Source organism: Callithrix jacchus, chromosome 14 (assembly GCF_049354715.1).
Source record: "Callithrix jacchus isolate 240 chromosome 14, calJac240_pri, whole genome shotgun sequence".
Classification (NCBI taxonomy): Eukaryota; Metazoa; Chordata; class Mammalia; order Primates; family Cebidae; genus Callithrix; species Callithrix jacchus.
Genome location: NC_133515.1, coordinates 93,546,141 through 93,566,860, shown reverse-complemented (window position 1 = coordinate 93,566,860; position 20,720 = coordinate 93,546,141). Strand labels below are relative to the sequence as shown.

Here is a 20,720-nt window from a genome sequence, read left to right as displayed (position 1 = left end):
TGATGACTGTGTGAGTCAGAAAACATCAAGTTCATGATGAGTTGCTCAGACTACATGATATATTAGTGGCCCATGGTTAAGTATTCAGTCTTCACTAAGGATGAGTAGCAAGCCAGAAGCTGGTTTTCAAAAGGAGAACAGTTATCTGCAGTATATGACAAAGCTTTGCTTCTAAATCCCAAGGCTCTGTGCTAAGATTCACATATAGAGGTCTGACAAAGACCCTTTACAGCATTCTTATCTGCCACAGACATTTCAAGCACTATAAGATCTTCCAGGTCTCATGGACTAAGTGGCAGAGGAGCTTGCATAGCTCTCTCTACCTGTTGCAGAGCCTTTCTTGTTCTGGGCCTTTGTCCTGGCAGCTTCTTAGGTTGCTTGACAAATGGAATAGCATGCTCAAAGTATGCTACCTCCGAAATCCAAAAAGACACATAAGCATTGTCATTCTTAATTACTGGTAAGAGGAAAAGGAGGCATAATTTCTTCTGCTTAGAAGGCGTATCTTGATATACCCCAGACCATTGGATCCCTAGAAATTTCATTGAGGTGGAAGGTTTCTGAATTTTTTTAAGATTTATTTCCTATTTTCTGGAACACATCTACTACCAAGATAAATAACCAACGTTTACTTAGCAATTATTGTGTATCTAGATTCATTATCTCATTTAATTTTCTCAACTACTCTGAGGGAAGGACTGTTAGTATCTGCATTTTTCTGTATAAGGAAAATAAGTCTCATTAAGACTGTGTCTTTGCCCAAAGCTGTGAATCTAGTAATTCTTCACGTGGTTAGAATCTGATAAACACTGATGTTAGAAGCTAAAATAGCTGCCTGGTGTGAGGTCAGAAAAAAACTACCACTTACTTATACCCTTTATACTGCCAGCTCCTAGTAATAATATAATATACCTGCATCATGTCCTGTGGAAGAGAAAGGCTACCAAAGACCCTAAGGACTAGATTATGACATAGGGCTGGGAGGTTAGTCCTTGGCAGACTAGTAAAATTTATTGCTGGCCTTATCAGCTAAAAGTCACTGTTTTTGATAGTCTCTACTAATAAGTTTGGAGAAAAAGCATTTATGAGATCAACTGCTACATACAAGTTACCAGGGGATGTGTTGATTTGCCCCAACAATAAAACAGCATACACAGTTGAAGTTACCCCAGGATTAACTTTTCAATAATCCACTGTCATTCTCCAAGATCGATTGGTCTTTTGCATAAGCAAGTTGAGTGGGGACACAGAAGGCATCACCACTCCTGCATCTTTCAATACTTGATGGTGATATTAATTTCTGCAATCCCTCCAGGATGTGGTATTAAATTTGGTTTACTATTTTGGTAAGGGGAGAGTGTTATAATCTTTTTCACTTGACTTTTCCTATAATAATAGTTCATATTACACAGGTCAGAAAGCCAATGTGGGGTTTCTGCTAGATGCTGGATATACCTATGTTAATTATGTACTCTAAAACAGGGAAAATAAACTCTGGGTGTGATTGGTGACCCACTGGGTCCACTGTAAATCAGAATTCAGTAAAGTTCCATTAATCATTCTACTTTGATGGCTATCCTGATTAGTGGACCCAGTGTTCTGGGTGTCTGGGAATTAAACTAAATTCATACCTGTTTCAGTAATCTCTGAAAAGTGTGATTAGTTTCTTTTCTCCAGTGCAATTTCCCCCTGGTAAATAGCTAGGCCACAGGTTCTTTTGGGAAAGGTTAAGAGAAACACTTGGAATATAAATTTTGGCAGTGTGGCATCTTTCCTCGAGGGGGTCTCAGCTGCTCCTTCATTCAAGAGGTAATGCACCTGTGAATTGGACCCAAACCGGGAATTGGTTGATGGGCCATAACTGTATTTTGTACTCATTCAAGTCAGACTTTTGCTTTTGAGACCTAGAGATGTTTACTAAGACATATCAAGTAAGATTTTAATAGTCTGCCCATGGATTTTGGTTCTAAGAACACCATTATGAACTTACTGAAAGTAAAGCTGATTACTGCTTTGGCTCTGCAGTTGGTTAAAACACCAATACTACCTTGATCTTGGTGACTAAGTACCACCACTTGGCCCTGCCACGCTTGGACGTCATCAGCCGCAGTGGATTTGGGGAGCTTAGTTTCAATGGCAATAGTTTCCATTGTCGATCCTCATGTACTTAATGAATCTATCACAGAGTTCTTCAAGGCTGCAAGGGGTCTGCTTATCAATGATTTTTCATAGCATTGATGAAAAATGTGTCCTCTGGGGGATATACTAACAGGGCATGTTTTACATAACAAAATCCACTCTAGCATTCTAGTTTTCCTAAGCCAATGAATATTTTTCTTTACAGTATGCCAGGGGATTTTTAGCATTTCCATTTAACATAATTTAGGTCAACTTTGTTTCCACCTTTTAGCCAATCCAGCAAACAAGCTAGTAAAATCATTGCCAGATCCTCTGTCCAGTATCATATTCCTTTCACCATTATCCAACAGCCTTAGGTTCTATTCCCACACAGGTGGATTCTATTGATATAAAATGGAAAAATTATGTGATTATTTTGCCGTGTACTGTAATTTTTTGTAGGTCTCTTTGTGAACCTTATCTTCTGGGAGTTGCTTGCTAGAACTCGATACTGGTTATAGCTGAGAAAGAGAAAAACCGTGGTGGGGATACGTCCTTAGGGCAATCAGAAGCCCTTTGCAAGGCAAAAACATGGCAGGAAAGATCATTATTAGTTCATAAGAAAGAAGAAACTAACCTCCTCAACGAAGAAAGCTTCTTTTACTGAAAAAAATGTAGGCCACTAATCTCGTTTCTGTCACTGTATCTTTCCCTCTTCCGGACATTTCATAAAAAGGGATCATATATATGTTCCTTTGTGACAAGATTCTTTTACTTAGCATAATGCTTTAAAGACAAATTCATGCTGTGGCATCCATCAGTACTTCATTCCTTTTAGTGGCTGAAAAATTTTCTATCGTTTACTTTAAACATAGACTTATTTAATAATAAATCACATTCTGTTTATGCATCTGTCAGCTTATAGGCATTTGCATGCTTTCTACCTTTTATCTATGGTGAAAAATGTTGTATGAACATTCATGTACAAGTTTTTTTTTTAACATATTTTGCATGTTTTGTTTTTATTTCTCTTGGGTAGATACCTAAGAATACAACTGCTGGGTCCTGTATTTCTAATAATCTTAAGAGATAGCTAGTACAATCTCTGTTTTACTGATAAAGAAATTGGGATTCAGAGGAGTTATATATTCCTGGTCATGTCAAAGAGCAAATAGAAGGTGAGATTAACATTCAGCACTCTTTAAGTCCAGAGCTCACATTTTTCTTACGCTTCTTTTCTAGGTACGAGCACTGCAGATGCATCAACATTCGTGCATGCCATGCAGCCAGGCCACAAGGGCAGACACACACAGTGATTGGAAGGACATCAGTGGTTTAAGACAAACCTGACTTCATCATAACTATTCTCTCCCTCATGCCAAATCACCTGCCAGAAACACACATTTTAGCTGGGTCTACCTCCCTTCTATGGATTTTTCACCAAACGAACTCCAGCTTGTCTTTAGTGAGCAGAGTCAGAATTTCTTTTCATATGAACTAGCCTTAGGGGCTATGCAGGGGAAGACACAACAGCATCCCTAACATTGGAATCTCTAAGACCCACAAGGAATGAACACTCCCGAATATTGCCTGATATGGAGGCTTCAAATAGACTATCAGGCAACTCACTCCCCAGAGTTCCCAGCTTTATTTCTCAGTGCAGACCACTACCTCTGTGCATACATATAAGGGACTAAGGACACTTTACCTGAAATATACCTCTTTAGGATTGACTACCATCTCCCCAGCTAAGATGCAGAAATTGTACAAACTTTTATATATTTTGTGAGAGCAAGCAGTTCAAAATTGGATTACCTTTCCACATTTTCATACAAAGTAGATTAATGTGCCCCTGTCTTTATTACATTTTCCACCCTTGTCATTTGTGATTAAGCCAACACTATGAAGATGTATTATGGATCAGCATAAATGGGAACATTAAAACATTGGCTATATATCAGAGAACCTCAAGGCAAGTTGATTTGTGCTTCACACACCCTTGGTGCAATATGTCTGGAATATTTCAAATCTCTTTGGACAGAGCAATCTTTCTACAGCACCAAAAGTAATAGGAAGTACAAAAGAAGGACGAGAGAAGAAATAGGGGAAAGTACTAACTTTCGTTCTAGGTAATGAAAGAGGGCTATTCTCCCTGCAATAATTTTGATATGGAATTTCTCGTAGATGAGGCTCTTAAACCAAAACCATCACCTGGGTTTGGAGAAGAAGGACAACCATGGGCTGTAACCAAGATTCTAATTTACATAAGGATGGGTGTTGGACCAGGCCCTCACCTTATTGTCTTGAGCTTATATTCCATCTCTTCTAGGTCATTCCTGCCCTGAGAGTACCTTAATGACTCAGGCTTCTTGTAGAAGCAGCTAAACAGCTGAAAGGCAAATCGTGTATCTGTACAGGTCTCATCTCATTCTTAGTCATGTGATGCGTAATCTCCAGGCAATGGGAGTAAGCAGTTCTGGTAGGAGAAAGAAGGGATAATGGCCAAGAAGAGCTGTTTCTAAGAAGAGCACAATCCTATGGCTCCCCTAAAAAGACTCGTACCTGTAACACACTCTTGCCTCTACCTCATAACTTCTTCCACAAACATGTTCAAGAGAGGGATTCTGGAGAGCTCTGAGGCCTGAAGCTATAGTACCTTTCCATGATAGATTGCCTAGGCTGTACCCCCAGGCTTTTTCTGGCCAGATGTACCTCTTCTGCTCTTCTGGCTTCCCCGGTGCCTTGAAGGGAAAAATAAGTGAATAGTTCAGAGAAATTCTCCCTCTTCTTGTCACTTTCTTCACCTCATAAACATAATTCCGTGAATGTATCTTAAGCCAGGCCCATGGTCTGGGTCTGTGTAGGACGGTATGAATACATTGGAAAAGGGCTTCTCTTTGTTCATACTAGTACAGTTAGAGCAAAGCCAGAGCAAAGAGAGTGCAAAGCAGCTTCAACTTAAGCCAGGTTTTGCTGATGTTATGATGGTCCTATATCTCTCATTCTAGTCTGGTTTTATCCAATTGTACTGTGTAATTGAATGCAGTGGAAACAAGAGAAGTAGGATCCATATGCTCAAGAAATTTGTGGGGGAGCTAGGCAAATAATACCAATAAATTATTAGTTATGAAGAAGAAAATAAAATAGGGAAATATACAGTGAGTTGAAAAGGCCAGTTTATCAATATCAGGGCGACAACTTTTGATATGAGTCTCAGCTGATCCTAAATTGACTGGAGGATTTGCAGAACCTGGTGGAGCCAACATTTTGAACATGAGTCCTTAGTTATAAGTCAAGGTGGACAAAGGTGAAGAAACTTGTTTCTCATGTATGGTAGGAATTGAAATTTTTCAAACATCAGATGCCATTTCAATAGAGAATGAAAGAATTTGCTAAAAGCCTACTTGAAATATGGGATTACATCAGGAATTCTGCACGTTAACCTGTTTTCCACCTGTAGCTTTGAGAAGAGAATGCAGAGATTCAATGATGAATTCAACAAATGTTGATTGAAACAGATGCAGTCACTATGGTATAGAGCTTTTAATAAGATGAAAGACACAGTGAAATAATGGCAGGAGTGCAGTTGACACTGTGAAATGTACTATAAAGGAAAATGAGAGTGTAGTCTAGGAATAGGTAAGAGGAGTGTTGATTCCTCTCTAGAATCTCAAGGAAGTCTTCCCCGAAGGATGTCATTTGAATTGACAGACTGGAGTTTGCGCGTTAACAAGGTATTTTGCATGGGGTGGAGGTAGGGAGCTTCCTGGTAAAAGAAACTATAAATGTGAAGATCCTGTGGTAGAAAGGAACAGATTCAGTTGAGGAGTCTGGGAAAGCCTCGTAGAGGGAGAGCACCAGATGACTCTGATGATTGGAGCAAGTGCTAGGATATAAAGGATCCTGTAGATGATGTGAAGTTAATTGAGTTTTCATCCTGAAAGCAATGGCAAGTTCTTGAAGAATTTTCACCTGGGGAGCCAGAAGTTCATTTGCAGTTTTAAAAGGTCATTTTAGGCAAGAGAAGAGTAGATATAGAAAAACAAATTAGGAGACTATCTAGACATTTCAAATAAGAAATTATGGTACTTTAGACTAATCTGATGACAGGACAGAAGTGAAGAAGTGAAAATATTAATGATACAGGGTTAAACCCACAGGACTTGCTAATGTACCAGAATATAGCAAGAAAGATGGATCAAGGTTGATCCCTGATATGGCTGGGCTTTGTGTCCCCACCTGAGTCTCATCTGGAATTGTAATCCTCACAGTCCCCAGGTGTCAAGGGAGAGACCAGGTGGAGGTAATTGAATCATGGGGGCAGTTTCCTCCATACTGTTCTCTTGACAGTGAGTTCTCGCAAGATCTGATGGTTTTAAAAGGGGCTATCTCCCTTTCCTTGGCAATTCTCCTCTCTGTCTCCTTGTGAAGGAGGTGTCTTGCTTCCCCTTCACCATCTGCTGTGATTGTAAGCTTCCTGAGGCCTCCCCAGCCATGCTGAATCGTGAGTCAAGTAACCCTCTTTCTTTTATAAATTACTCAGTCATGGGCAGTTGTTTATATCAGTATAAAAACTAATATAATCCCTGAATGTTTTAAATTTTTTCTCAGTAGTTCATTTCCCTCCATAGAGAATAGGCATTGATAACTTTGGTGAAAGGAGACAAGCTACATAGTCTGTTGACAAATAATGACTGAGAATTATTTTTGATTGGCTCGAGGATGAGAAGAGGAGGAATTAATTGTTTGGGTGGGACAGATTCTTGATGCAGCCAAGTGAGATATCAGACCCAGGAGAAACCAGGGGAATATTTCTGAAAATATTGTATTCTAAGTTACAGGAGAAAATTTTAGGAAACTGGCATTCTCCTTAGAGTGAGAGATTACTCTTTATAAAACAAAAATAAAAACTATAAGGAGAGGGAGTAATGTGATATGTTGGAGAGGTAACAGGCAACATCTTGTGAAAAGAGAGAAGGGAAATTCTCAAGATGTCTAAGATCACAAAGAGGATGATGAGGCAGAGGAGATAGGTGTGAGGACACAGCAATTTATTCTGTCATATGGAAAACCAATTTAAGGTATTTCAAAATGCATCTGGTCATGGTGGCTCATGCCTGTAATCTCAGCATTTTGGGAGACTGAGATGAGAGGATCACTTGAGGTCAAGAGTTTGAGACCAGCATGGCTAATATGGTGAAACCCCGTCTCTACAAAAAAAAAAAAAAAAAAAAATTAGCTGGGTATGGTGGTATACACCTCTAATCCCAGCTTCTTGGGCGGCTGAGGCATGAGAATTGCTTGAACCCAGGAGCTGGAGGTTGCAGTGAGACAAGATTGTGCCACTGTACTACAGCATCGGTGACAGAGTGAGACACTATAAAAAAAAAAATCTCAAAATACAAAGCTATATGGTGGGCAGGGAATGGCAACACAAGATAAGACTAATTGCCAAACAAGTAGCAGGGAGAAAATAAAAACCTTATTTTTTTCAACTGAAGAAAGACCTACATAGATTGAAGTGTAGGTCTCACAATATTGCAGGCATGATCAGCTAAATAAAATACCTACACACTTACAAAAATTTGAATTCAGTAGGGGGGAAAAGACAAAACTAGAAACAGTGTCTTAATTATTAAATTTTTGCTCTTTAATGCCAACGTATATTAAGAATAACATGAGAACTCATTGTCAAGAGAACAGTATGGAGGAAACTGCCCCCATGATTCAATTACCTCCACCTGGTCTCTCCCTTGACACCTGGGGACTGTGAGGATTACAATTCCAGATGAGACTCAGGTGGGGACACAAAGCCCAACCATATCACAGATCAACCTTGATCCATCTTTCTTGCTATATTCTGGTACATTAGCAAGTCCTGTGGGTTTAACTCTGTAAATTTATCATTAATTTCTTCACTTCCTCCCTTCTGTCCTGCCGTCGGATTAGTCTAAGGCACCATGATTTCTTCCTTGAACTGTCTAAATAGTCTCCTATTTTGTTTGGTAACAGGTGAGATGAATCGGATTTCGAAGAAAAATTTTTGTAATTTGGAAGAATTTTACCCAGATTCCTTGATTTATTTTTTTATGTAGAAAGGTGTAGGAAACCATTTTTAGATATGAGAAGGCTCAGACCTTTTATCAGTGAAGTACACCCAAAACATACAGGTGCCTTTGTGCACACACATGCTCTTGAAGACTGTTCTTGTGATAAGGAGATAAAGGAAGAAATAAAAAGCAAAAATTCAAAAATGCAGATGTTATAATGAGGTGGAAGGAAACCCATTTCAAATAAAAGTAAAAATAAATACTTTATAACTCTAGTGATGAAACTGCCTTAATTTTTAGAAAATACTGTCAATGTTATATTAAGAATGATGTATTTATAAATTTTGAGATTACACAAAGAAGTGTAGGAGAAAAGATGCCATGTTATAGAAGGATGGGGAACTAAATATGTCCGATTTTATCTTAACACCAATATCAAACACAGGATTGAAATGACAGGGGTTGATTTGATTTTCCTTTCTCTCTTTTTGGAGTGGGCCACTGTCCTTCTTTCCATTATGTTCTTCTATTTAGATCCTAAACTATGCTTCTAGGAAGTTCTTGACTTGTATTGAGCTATACTCCTAGAAGGTGAAAATAGAAAGTTAGGCAAATATAATTTGTGCATTGTGAAGACCAGCATGATGACAAGATCTTTATAATATTAATTTAATTTTCATATAAACTGTAGTGAAGAGAGGCTTCACACCCCCATGCTTGTTCTGACATTGTTTTGTAGCTAAAATATAAAAAGTTACATTTAAACTCTTAATTTATTCTTGAAATTTCAGCCCAGTGCTCCCTGCTCCATCAGGGCTTCCTTATCAGACATTGGCTCCATCCCTCTTAGATTTGAACCATCTGGAGATTTGGCCAACAGCCACTTATGCCTCATCTAAACTCCTGTTCAGCAAACTTTAATCATTCAGGGACTAAGGTCACAAATTTCATAAAATTTTTGACATTTTGACATATTAACATGCATGCAATAAATTTATTATTTTTCTTTAATTTTTATTTATATAAATTTATTTTAAAAGAAATTTATAGCATAGATTTTATATAAATCTCTATATAAACTCATATTGTTCTGTGTGTCAGATAAAACTCTCAGGTGAGCCACCTACCAGTAGTGCAATGGGACCCTTGAGGAACACATTGATTCTAGTCATCACTATAGTGGTAGGTAGGACCATGATGAAATGTGAATCTCATTTGTCATTCCACTTTCTGTACTAAGGCCAGAGCTCCAGATAATATAGAAAGCCACAATCTAAGCACATTGACTGATACAGAGAAGGCTGTGTGAAAGTTCCCTCACTCAGATATTTTTTAATCTTGACATATTTGCATTGGCTTTAAAAAGTTCATATTATTTTACATAGTTTATTGGCTCTTAGCATCTGTTTCTAAAATTGTCTCAACTGAGCTTATATCTGACTCTACATTTCAATGGTCTTTCCAGAGACTATAAATTTTCTGATTTAGGTGCAAATATGCTTGGAACACATCAGAATCAATTTGCATTTTCAGTGAAAAATTCCAGACCCAATGATTGATCAAATTCAGTAGCAGTTTTGACCAATATGTGTATCACTCCATGCAATTAAAACAGGATAAAATATAATTTAAGTTTTCATGCCAATAGGGCATGAAAGAGTATTTTTTCTTTGTTTTAAATTCTGCCTTTGTCACCCCAAATGATCCCATATACATTAGGCTACAAGTTATTATTCAGATAAATTGATTAATAGTTTCTTTAAAATGGATTTAATTCTTTGGTAAAGATAGCAATAGTAATATTCAATGCAGAGATCAAAATGACAAGAGATAGTCATCTTCAGTCTCCAGGGCACCATCTGATCACCAGCTGGGGTCAGAAAGAAGTGTTTCTGGCCCGAAAAAAAAGTATCATCTAGTTCATTCCAGTTGTTGACTAAGGCAAACACTTTCCTCTCTCAGACCCAGCAGGTGTGGGCCACACTTGAGGATACATCATCCTGTTCTACAGTATTTTTTCTCTATTATATTATTGCTCTTGCTTCTATCTTCTCCCTGTGTCAATGTCTCTTTCTTTCAATACTTTTCTTCTTCATGCCCTGCCCCTTTCCTCTCCCCCTTAACTAATGAACTGGATATGCATCTGGGCTTGGGAACTCCCAGAAGCTTTGTCAGTTCCTTCACCCCTTTTGGTGTGTTAGGCACCCACATCATCCTGCCACCATTTATTCTGTCCAGCTAGTCACAGTAAAATTCTAGTATGAATTGCAGAAGCCACTGCTGTTTGGACAATACTGTCAATGAGTGTGTAAAATGCAAAATGGCAATTTCCACTCTACCTAATGGGAGGCATTAGCTTAAACAGGGTTTTCAATGTCTTGAAGTAGAGGTCAATTTCAGGCATAACGTTTTCTCATAGGAATTCATTTATTCATGGAGCCTAAAGATAAATAGCCAAGGTTCTATATATATGCTACAGAAATTTAAATCCATTTTCAGATAGACTATCTTGTCTTTCAACACATGCCTTACATGGTACTGAGACATTTGGAATGTTATATTTAAGACTGCATTTCAAATATCATTGACAAAGACTAGCAGGTTAGTGGTAGTAATAATGGTAGCAGTAGTAGTAGTAATATATTAATGCATTAATTTTTTTTTGCATAGCTTTTTCAGCTTTTGACATGTTCTATTTAGTAAACCAGTATCCAGTAAGCATTTATTGTATATTTGGGATTATGCTAGGTGAATTACATGCTACTGTCAGATTTTTGTGCATAAAAAATGGTGGAACATTAAACATTTCATGTGAGAAAACAATTTCCGATTTGTCACAACAAAGCTAAGGTAATTATTAGCCTTATTCTGCACATGAAGAAACTAAGCATCAGAGTGTCTTTTATGGAGTATGTGGCAGGGTAGGGCTACAGACTCAAGTTGTGCACATTTCCCCTACTCCTACACATAGTGCTCCCCTAGTCTTATTTCGTTACTCAAACGTTTCTGTTAAACTGAAGTTTGAGGAAAGAACTCAGGGTCCTTAATTTGCTGCTAATCCAGCACTGTGCAGATTGGGATGTGAGCTCCTTTCATTGATCCTGAACCCAGGACATTTTTTTCTTCCTCTTGAAGACATAATTTCTAAGCATATATGTCTTAACAACAGGGAATTTACAAGAGCCATTAGGCTCTTACTTTAGGAATTCCTATGAGACAGAAGGACTATGATGAGAACAAGGGTTCTTGGTCGCTTTGTACCAAGCTGCTTGTGGCAGATGGGCGATAGGTATACTTGCCTCACCTTTGATGATATGGGCCAGAGCAAGGAAGATGCCTCCAGCACAGAGGGCCTTTCATCAGCAAGCAAAGGTAGTACCTGGAGAACAAATCCTTCAAGACTGGTAAAGTTCTGTGTACTTCCTAGTTGGCCTCCTGGCAACCGGGCTGGGTGTTTTCCTAGCCATTGAAATTGCTGGAGCTCACAAGCCATCAGCACAGACAAAATTGGAAAACCTTTTGACTGAAGCTTTCACACACTACTGAAGCTCTGTTACGTACAGCTCGAACCAGGACTTGAACCTACCAGTGCCCTTAGAGTTGGAATGGTCAAAGTAGAGAAAAGACAAGTATGTATATCTAATCATTCACCTTCTAGAAAAGGCAGTCTTATTAACATCTGTTGGTATTACTTAGCACAAGGTCCTAGGCCAGATAACTACCATTGTTCCACACTGCCCCTGCTCTTCATCCCGGGTGGATTGGGAACTCTAAGTTTGCCATCATCTCCTTGCACAACAGTCTCAATCACTGCAGCCAAACACTTTAGAACCAATCGTGATTTTTGTAGCATACTCAGTTTTCCAAATGAATAATAAATATAATTCTGTCAACTATTTCAGGAACCCATGTATTATTTTTTTTTCCTGAGGGAAACAAGAAATCTATTTGCTTTTGCACAGTATATGGCAGTCAGAAGTACCTCATTCATTCACTTTTTATTCATTTGATGCATGAAAAAAGGCATTAAATGTATTTCAGTGTGTCACCTCAAATTCTGTGCAGCCAGTAGTGATGAATATGCTTGGTTCCTCAGCTGGGGTACTGTTTCATTTTTTTGGTGACAATATCATTTGACAAGGCGATTCTGCATTGGCAATATTGTATCATATTTTTGTCTGCAGGTAAATTATGTTGACAGTCTCATAAACATAAATTGGCAGGCATAGTGTCCCAGAGCAATGTTTGTTAAAATACACTAATGGAATAGAATAAATAATTTTTTTCAAAGCATTAATAATGCGGTGGTGTGTCACTGAATTGTGCAAGAAGGTCTATGGGATATGCTAAATTAATATAGCATATATTTCTTGACATATATTTTATTCAGTCTCATGCTTATGTTTATAGATTATTCATTCCATTTCACAGAGCTTTGTATAATAGCAGTCACCCACTTGTGATATTTTTTAAGAAGTCAGCATTGTCTGTGGCAGACACCTATAATGGAACATGTGTAAGGTGCAATTCATGTCTGACATTGTTATTACTTTGCTTTATTCCAGATAGTGCTTCCCCCATCTCACTGCCAACCCAAGGACACATACTTAGCAGGCCTCTGCCCTGATGGAGCAGGCAGATTCCTGAGTGGGTGGATCTAAAGCAGGTGTCTAAAGTGCCAAAAGACTGGGCACATACTTCATTTGTATTTTTGGACCACAAAGATAAGGAATTTCCCTTCCAGATGTCTGTGGACAGACAGGATGGGGCATTGGCAAAAGTATGAAATATTTTATACTTTTTTCAGTTCTTTACAACTTACTAGAAATGTGACTTTCATAAAAACTGAAATCTCTTTGAGCCTCAATTACTGTATAATTGGAATAATCATGAATAAGGATAGACCTCAACATTGAGATATTGATTGTAATGCCGTTGGTGTGGTGTCTGATTCATAACAGGCATGAAGTATCTAAAAAGAATGAATGGAGGAAGATAAAATGAGAGACAGAAACAGAAATACAATGAATTCAGCAATTTTATTTGATCAAACAGATGATGGAAAATTTATATGCTGTGTCTTCAAACTTATAAATGCGTGGAGCATAGAAAAATGGACACAATTTTGAATTTCTACAAAGTCAGAGTGACTGTCGGATTCCACACATACCCTGACTTATCTATCTGCCTCTGAATGGCAGCACATATACCTCTCTTTGGGTTTTCTAAGTATCATCTTTCCTATTAACACATGCCTGACACAGCTGTGGCTTCTGATCTTTGTGGAGAAAAGTTGAAGAACTAGGACTTTTAAGAAGAAGATAATTCTAGGAAATGCAGTAAGGTTGGTCCCTAAGGGCCATACCACTTGATCAGACTTGGGCCAGAATACTTGTGTGACTGTTGCCTCTAATACCTGTTGCTCTAGCTTTATCTGGTCTCTCTCACCTTTTGCTCTGAGACTTTATGTGAAACACATTGTAAACTAGAAGACAACATGTTTGTACTTCATTGGCAAACAAAGAGGGTTAGACAACACAGGTCTTGCATCAGATGCATAATACCAAACCACATAACTATGTAGTTCATATAAAAGGAGAAAGTTCTTATTTAAGACATGGCTTCACTGTAAGATATTATGTTTAAAGTCTGGTAACCAAACTTATTAACCATAAAGATATGGTCCACCATATCGCTGTTATACCAGAGACATTTTATCAAAGATATAAAATGTAAGAATGATAAGATTTAAGCAACAGTCCAGGCAAGAAATTATGAATGCTTAGACTAATATGGCAGCTATAGCTGAGAAAGTAAATGTGGGGACAGGTAGTAGTTCATAAAATTAAGAGGCAGGATTTTGTCAAGTTAAACAGCAGGTATTACTGAGCACCTAATACTTATAAAACATTATGCTAGACTTATGAGTAAACAGGGTAAGTTGAACATACCTTCTGTAGTTGTCAAGAGTTTACAGTTTAGTTAAGACTCACATATAAGCAAGGTGTGTGTGTGTGTGTGTGTGTGTGTGTGTGTGTTGCACTTTAGGTTCTGGGGTACATGTGAAGAACATGTGGGATTGTTGCATAGGTACCTACGTGGCAATGTGGTTTGCTGCCTCCAACCCCATTACCTATATCTGGCATTTCTCCCCATATTATCCCTCCCCAATTCCCTACCCCATGCAGTCCCTCTCCTAGTCCCCCACAACAGACCCCGGTGTGTGATGTTCCCCTCCCTGTGTCCATGTGTTCTCATTGTTCAACACCCACCTGTGAGTGAGAACATGCAGTGTTTGATTTTCTGTTGTTGTGTCAGTTTGCTGAGAATGACGGTTTCCAGGTTCATCCATGTCCCTACAAAGGACACGAACTTATTGTTTTTTATGGCTGAATAATATTCCATAGTGTATATGTGCCACATTTTCCCTGTCCAGTCTGTCATCACTGGGCATTTGGGTTGGATCCATGTCTTTGCTGTTGTAAACAATGCTGCAATGAACATACATGTGCATGTGTCTTTATAATAAAATGATTTATAATCCTTTGGATATATACCCAGTAATGGGATTGCTGGGTCAAATGGAATTTCTATTTCTAGGTCCTTGAGGAATCGCCACACTGTCTTCCACAATGGCTGAACTAATTTATGCTCCTACCAACAGTGTAAAAGTGTTGCTATTTCTCCACATCCTCTCCAGCATCTGTTGTCTCCAGATTTTTTTAATGATTGCCATTCTAACTGGCATGAGATGGTATCTCAATGTCATGTTGATTTGCACTTCTCTAATGACCAGTGATGATGAGCATATTTTCATGTTTGTTGGCCTCATGTATGTCTTCTTTTGAAAAGTGTCTGTTCATACCCTTCACCCACTTTTGAATGGATTTGTTTTTTTCTTGTAAATCTGTTTTAGTTCTTTGTAAATTATAAGTCCTTTGTCAGATGGGTAGATTGAAAAAAAAATTTCCCATTCTGTTGGTTTCCAGCTTTCTGTAATGATTGTTTCTTTTGCTGTGCAGAAGCTGTGGAGTTTAATTGGATCCCATTTGTCTATTCTGGCTTTGTTACCAATGCTTTTGGTGCTTTAGTCCTGAAGTCCTTGCCTATGCCTATGTCCTGAATGGCTTTGCCTAGGTTTTCTTCTAGGGTTTTTATGGTGTTAGGTCTTATGTTTAAGTCTTTAATCCAACTGGAGTTAATTTTAATGTAAGGTGTCAGGAAGGGGTCCAGTTTCTGCTTTCTGCACATGGCTAGCCAGTTTCCCAACACCATTTATTAAACAGGGAATCCTTTCCCCCTTGCTTGTTTTTGTCAGCTTTGTCAAAGATCAGATGGTTGTAGATGTGTGGCATTGGCTCCGAGGCCTCTGTTCTGATCCATTGGTCTATATCTCTGTTTTGGTACCAGTACCATGCTGTTTTGATTACTGTAGGTTTGTACTATAATTTGAAGTTAGTATGATGCCTCCAGCTTTGTTCTGCTTCCTTAGAATTGACTTGGCTATGCGGGCTCTCTTTTGGTTCCATATGAAGTTTAAGTTTGTCTTTTCCAGTTCTGTGAAGAGGGTCATTGGTAGATTGATGGGGATAGTGTTGAATCTATAAATTACTTTGGGCAGTATGGCCATTTTCACAATATTGATTCTTCCCAACCATAAGCATGGAATGTTTTTTTGTCTTCTCTTATTACCTTGAGCAGTGGTTCATAGTTCTCCTTGAAGAGGTCCTTCATATGCCTTGTTAGTTGTATTCCTAGGTATTTTATTCTCTTATTTTTTGTGAATGGGAGTTCACTCTTGATTTAGTTCTTTTTTAGTCTGTTATTGGTGTATAGAAATGCTTGTGATTTCTGCACATTGATTTTGTATCCTGAGATTTTGCTGAAGTTGCTTATCAGTTTCAGGAGATTTTGGGCTGAGATGATGGGGTTTTCTAAATATACAATCATGTTGTCTACAAATAGAGACAATTTGACTTCCTCCTTTCCTTATTGAATACCCTTTATTTCTTTATCTTGCCTGATTGCTCTGGCTAGAACTTCCAATATTGTATTGAATAGGTGTGGTGAGAAAGGGCATCCTTGTCTAGTGCCAGATTTTGAAGAGAATGCTTCCAGTTTTTGCCCATTGAGTCTGATATTGGCTGTGGGTTTGTTGTAAATAGCTATTATTTTGAGATGTGTTTCATCTATACCTAGTTTATTGAGAGTTTTTAGCATAAAGGGCTTTTGAATTTTGTCAAAGGCCTTCTCTGTATCTATTGAGATAATCATGTGGTTTTTATCTTTGATTCTGTTTATGTAGTGAATTATGTTTATAGACTTGTGTATGTTGAACCAGCCTTGCATCCCAGGATGAAGCCTACTTGATCGTGATGGATAAGCTTTTTGATGCACTGTTGCAATCAGTTTGCCAGTATTTTATTGACGACTTTTGCATCTATGTTCATCATGGATATTGGCCTGAAGTTTTCTTTTCTTGCTGAGTCTCTGCCAGGTTCTGGTATCAGGATGATGTTGTTCTTATAAAATGATTTGGGAAGGAGTCCCTCATTTTGGATTGTTTGGAGTAGTCTCAAAAGGAGTGGTACCAGCTCCTCTTTGTACTTCCGGTAGAATTTGGCTGTGAACCCATCTGGACCTGGGCTTTTTTTTTTTGGTTTGTAGGCTATTAATTGCTGCCTCAACTTCAGCCCTTGTTATTGGTTTATTCAGGGTTTTGACTTCTTCCTGGTTTAGGCTTAGGAGGGTGCAATTGTCCAGGAATCTATCCATTTTTTTCCCGGTTTACTGGTTTATGTGCATAGAGTTGTTTGTAGTAATCTATGATGGTAGTTTGTATTTCTGTGGAATCAGTGGTGATATCCCTTTTATCATTTTTTAATGCATCTATTTGATTCTTCTCTTTTTTATTAACCTGGCCAGTGGTTTGTCTATTTTGTTGAACTTTTCAAAAAACCAGCTCTGTGGATTTATTCATTTTTTGGAGGTTTTTTGTTTCTCTATCTCCTTCAGTTCTGCTCTGATCTTAGTTATTTTTTGTCTTCTGCTAGCTTTTGAGTTTTTTTTTTATCTTGCTCCTCTAGTTCTTTCAATTTTGGTGATAGGGTGCCAATTTTAGATCTTTCCTCACTTCTTATGTGGGTATTTATTACTATAAATTTTCCTCTAGACACTGCTTTAAATGTGTCCCAGAGATTCTGGTATATTTTATCTTCATTCTTGTTGGTTTCGAAGAACATCTTTATTTCTGCCTTCATTTCGTTGTTTATCCAGTCAACTTTCAAGAGGCAGTTGTTCAATTTCCACGAAGCTGTGCAGTTCTCAGTTAGTTTCTTAGTCCTGAGTTCTAATTTTATTGCAGTGTGGTCTGAGAGACTGATTGTTATAACTGTTCTTTTGCATTTGCTGAGGAGTGATTTACTTCCAATTATGTGGTCAATTTTAGAATATGTGTGATGTGCTGAGAAAAATGTATATTCAGTGGATTTTGGATGGAGAGTTCTATAAATGTCTATCAGCTTTGATTGGTCCAGATCTGAGTTCAAGTCCTGGATATCCTTGTTAATTTTCTGTCTCATTGATCTCTCTAATACTGACAGTGGAGTGTTAAAGTCTCCCACTATTATCCTGTGGGAGTCTAAGACTCTTTGTAGGTCATTAAGAACTTGCTTTATGTATCTGGGTGCTCCTGTATTGGGAGCATAAATATTTAGGATCATTAGCTCTTCTTGTTGCTTTGATCCTTTTACCATTATGTAATACCCTTCTTTGTCTTTGGATCTTTTTTGCTTTAAAGTCTGTTTTGTCAGAGACTAGGATTGCAACTTCTGCTTTTTTCTGCTCTCCATTTGCTTGGTAAATCTTCCTGCATCCCTTTATTTTGAGCCTATGTGTATCCTTGCACATGAGATGGGTTTCCTGGATACAGCACACCAATGGATTTTGACGTTTCATCTAATTTGCCACTCTGTGTCTTTTGATTGTGGCATTTAGCCCATTTACATTTAAGGTTAATATTGTCATGTGTGAATTTGATCCTGCCATTTTGAAGCTAGCTGGTTGTTTTGCCCATTAGTTGATGCAGTTTCTTTATTGTGTCCATGCTCTTTACTATTTGGTACATTTTTGGAGTGGCCGGTACTGGTTGTTCCTTTTTATGTTTAGTGCTTCTTTCAGGGACTCTTATAAGGCAGGCCTGGTGGTGATGAAATCTCTGAGTACTTGCTTGTTCATAAAGGATTTTATTTCTCCTTCACTTATAAAGCTTAGTTTGGCTGGATATGAAATTCTAGGTTGAAAGTTCTTTTCTTTATGGATGTTGAATATTGGCCCCCACTCTCTTCTGGCTTGTAGGGTTTCTGCCAAGAGATGCTTTGTAAGTCTGATGGGCTTCCCTTTCTGGGTAACCCAACCTTTCTTTCTGGCTGCCCTTAGCAATTTTTTCCTTCATTTCAGCCCTGGTGAATCAATTATGTGCCTTGGGGTTGCTCTTTTTGAAGAATATCTTTGTGGTGTTCTCTGTATTTTCTGGACTTGAATCTTGGCCTGCCTTGCTATGTTGGGGAAGTTCTCCTGGATAATATCCTGAAGAGTGTTTTCCAACTTGGATTCATTCTCTCTGTCACATTCAGTTACACCTATCAAATGTAGATTAGATCTTTTCACATAATCCCACATTTCTTGGAGGCTTTATTTCTTTTCACTTGTTTTTTTCTAATCTTGCCTTCTCATTTTATTTCATTGAGTTGATCTTCAATCTCTGATATCCTTTCTTCTGCTTGGTCAATTTGGCTACTGAAACTTGTGTATGCTTTGTGAAGTTCTCCTGTTTTGTTTTTCAGCTCCATCAATTCATTTATATTCTCTAAGCTGTTAATTCTCATTAGCATTTTGTCAAACCTTTTTTCAAGGTTCTTAGCTTCTTTGCATTGGTTTAGAACATGTTCCTTTAGCTCAGAGAAGTTTGTTATTACATACCTTCTGAAGCCTGTTTTTGTCAATTCATCAGACTGATTCCCCATCCAGCCTTGTTCCCTTGCTGGTGAGGAGTTGTGATCCCTTGGAGGAGGAGAGGCTTTCTGGTTTTTGGTGTTTCATCCTTTTTGCACTAGTCTCTTCCCATCTTTGTGGATTTATCTACCTGTGGTCTTTGTAGTTGGTGAGTTCACCATGGGGTCTCTGAGCGGATGTCCTTTTTGGTGATGAGTAAGTTATTTCTTTGTGTTTTTTAATTGCCCTTCTAACAGTGAGGCCCCTCCTCTTAGGACTGCTGGAGGTCCACTCCAGACCCTGCTTGCTTAGGGATCACATGCAGCAGCTGCAGAACAGGAAGGGTTGCTGCCAGTTTCTTTTTCTGTTATCTTTGTCCCAGAAGGATACTCACCAGATTTCAACCCGAGCTCTCCTTTATGAGTTATCTCTTTGGATATACAGGGGTCAGGGAGCTGCTTGAGGAGACAGTCTATCCCTTATAGGAGCTCAAGTCCTGAGCTGTGAGTGCCATTGTTCCATTCAGAGCTGCTGGGCAGGTATGTTTAAGTCTGCTGCAGCAGAACTCATAACCACCTTTTTTTCCCTGGTGCTCTGTCCTGGTAAGGTGGGGCTTTATTTATAAGTTCCTGACCTTGTGCTGCCTTTTTTCAGAGATGCCCTGCCGAACAAGGAGGTAGCCTAGTCACAGTCTGCCAGCAGAGGTGTTGCTGAGCTGCAGTGGGCTCTACCCAGCTGCTGTGTGAACTTCCTTGTGGTTTTGTTTATAGAGGTACAGTTAGAACTGCTTCGGGAGTGGCAGACTGCCTCGGTAGTGGCAGACTGCCTCGGTAGTGGCAGCTCCACCATGGAGCTGGACATCCCAGGTCCAGCTCTGCTTGCTGTGAAACTCTCAATCCAGAGCATTTTAGATTGCTGGTCTTTGTGGGGGTGGGACCCACCAAGCCAGGTCACCTGGCTCCATTTCTGCCCCATTTTGTTCAGTTGAATGGGTGATTCTCTCTCCCAGGCATGTCAAGCACCAATTGAAACAGCAGCCCAGATTTGTGTGAATTTTTCTGCAGAGACCCATTAAACCAGCTGAAACAGCTGTGCTGGAGACTCGTGGTGCTTTTCCATGTGGGAATCTCCTGTTCTGTGGGCAGTAAAAATTCATTTGGAAATGCGATGATCACTCACCCTCTACATTCTTGCTGGGAACTGCACTCCAGATCTGTTCCTATTTGGCCATCTTGGAGGTTTCTTTCTATATTTTGAGTCCAAAGCATTTTTAAAATCACCTTTTTAAGTTCCACATACATGTGCAGGATGTACAGGTTTGTTACTTAAATATGTTTCATGGTAGTTTGCTTCAGAGATCAACCCATCACTTAGGTAACACCCAAGCAACACCTAATAGCTATTCTTCCTGATGCTCTCCAAGAACTAGAGCTCAGCTCACTAATCCAAGTTAGCTTGGACTGTGTAGTGGATGCTGAAGCATGGCTTCTCAGATTCTGCCTCTTTAGGGCCTAGGTATCCATTTCTCAAGAATGTTGCTCTCTGATTGCTCACAGATGA

At 38.8% G+C, this 20,720-nt stretch overlaps 1 long non-coding RNA gene across 1 annotated transcript in view; it reads right to left on the bottom strand.

Annotated features, from left to right (window-relative positions):
- Positions 1-2,956: 2,956 nt before the first annotated feature.
- The window catches only part of LOC144579178 (uncharacterized), a 29,270-nt gene continuing 11,506 nt past the window's right edge, over positions 2,957-20,720 (bottom strand). Inside the window, exon 3 of the long non-coding RNA XR_013526144.1 lies at positions 2,957-4,859. This is a non-coding gene — a long non-coding RNA (uncharacterized LOC144579178). The remainder of the gene's footprint in view (positions 4,860-20,720) is intronic.